The sequence below is a fragment of the Dipodomys merriami genome, unplaced genomic scaffold, assembly GCF_024711535.1.
Source record: "Dipodomys merriami isolate MVZ:Mamm:240054 unplaced genomic scaffold, mDipMer1.0.p SCAF_3, whole genome shotgun sequence".
Lineage (NCBI taxonomy): Eukaryota > Metazoa > Chordata > Mammalia > Rodentia > Heteromyidae > Dipodomys > Dipodomys merriami.
The window spans coordinates 41,453,013-41,454,957 of record NW_027204492.1 but is presented as its reverse complement, the minus strand read 5'-3'; the positions used below and the strand labels follow the sequence as shown (position 1 = coordinate 41,454,957).

Sequence of the window (1,945 nt, the reverse complement as noted above, 5' to 3'; positions counted from 1 at the left end):
ATGTGTAAGGCTACTAGAATGGTTTGAGAAAAAGCATGATCTAATTTTGATTTTGTTTTACACTTTCATGAGAAAGAGAAGATAGGGGAAAAATTAACCCATTGCCCAGCTTTGGGACTGAGTAGGTACAAAAGTAGACTATAGAGGCTTGAAGTCTATCTATATTTCTGGAACACACTAATGGATCTCAATTACACCCCATTCCTACAGAAAGAACCCTACCCAGGTACAATACCCCAGAACTCTAGCTAAAAGTACATGTATGAGACTATACAAGGTCTCAACATAACTAAATTGTAAAATATGGTATTTTACAATGGACAACTCAAACAGCTCATCTAGGAACTAAACATACTGAACTATTATTCAGATGTCTGCAAAGCTGAGCTGCTTCTCCCACCTCCACCCCATCTCAGGCAGACACATAGGTGGTTGTGGCAGCAGCGCCAGCAGCGGCTCCTTGGCAGCACCATTCACAGCAGTAGCATCATCGTATGGGGGCAATAGGACCTTAGTGTCATTGCTGGTAACATAAACCAGGACATCAGTGGAATTTCTGCCATTGATGTAGCAGTAGCAATTCCAGACACAGCTAATCAAGTAACCCTTAAATGTCAGGATAATGCTGATAAATAGAAGAATAATAAGGACCAAACAGGTAGGATTTACTGACATTATGTCATCTTTGTAGGGAAAATCAGGAGGCAGCTGTCAAATGTATTCCCAAGTGGAGTTTGGATAAACAAGCAACCAAGGTGTTCAGGGCAAAATTGAAGATCTGCTAACAGAAGAATGGGATGATTCAGGCAGCATGTTGCTTGTATGCTCCATAAGGAGCCATTGCACATATCAGGATCATGAGAAGAGAAATTGCAATAGCAATATACATGTTGGCATCATCCAGGAACTCAAAGTCCCTTCCTAATTCAGAACTTGAAAAGTGGTACTGATATGGATCAGCCAGAGCACTCAATAAAATCAGCAATAGCACCGCATTGATGATCAAATGTAGATAAGCAAATACAAGAGGATGGAGGCTGGACTCTGTGCCACCTGTCTCTCCTTGATTGTGTCCTGTGTTCTGTCTTATGGCTCATCCTGTCTCCTGGCGCATCTCCTGTCGTCATGGAGTCCCAGTTCAGCTCTCCATTGGAGCTGAATTGGCTTCTTGCTAAACCTTCCAGGTGCTGAACACCTGGGAGGGGACAGAGTCAGGAGTCATTGGATCGCCCCCCCATCCTCTTTCTGTGGGTCAACCCGCCTCCTAGATGGCACCTCCTTGAACCAAACTGCAGAAAGGCAGAGGAACCCCACGTTGGACTTTTCATACTTACCATTGCTGGCTATGCATCCACCACACGGTCTCCTCTTAAACTCTGTGTGAGCTATGATATGATCTATTTTGGAGGAAGTTCCATGGGCTGCTGAGAAGAATGTACACTGGGTTGCTAGGTGGAAAACTCTGTATATGTCGATTAAGTCCATTTGGGATATGGTATTATTTAATTCAGAGGCTTCTTTGCTAATCCTCAGGTTGGTAGACCTGTCCTTTGTTGAGAGTGGACTAGTAAACTCTCCTGGTATTATTGTATTTGGGTCTATTTTTTCTGTAAGTCTGAGAATATTTGCTCAATGTATTTGGGTGCCCCAAAGTTTGGAGAGTATAAATTGATATTGTTGATATCTTCTTCTTGGATTATTCCCTGTATTAATATGTGATGTCCTTCTTTGTCTTTTTGTATTGATTTGGATGAAAAGTTTCTTTTGTCAGATTTGAGGAAGGTATGAACAGCACGTGGAACACCTGGCAGAGGCCAACCTGAACCTGTACCATCTGGAAAGCCTGGTGGAGTCCAACCTGACCCTCTATCATATCATGATTGACTTGGAGAGAAGAGTGGGCAAGCTACACAGCACCATGGAGTCACTGCAGAAGGCGCAGGAG

General features: G+C 43.1%; 1 pseudogene; it reads right to left on the bottom strand.

Annotated features, from left to right (window-relative positions):
• Nucleotides 1-366: 366 nt before the first annotated feature.
• Nucleotides 367-1,485, bottom strand: LOC138839777 (lysosomal-associated transmembrane protein 4B-like; annotated as a pseudogene).
• Nucleotides 1,486-1,945: the final 460 nt, after the last annotated feature.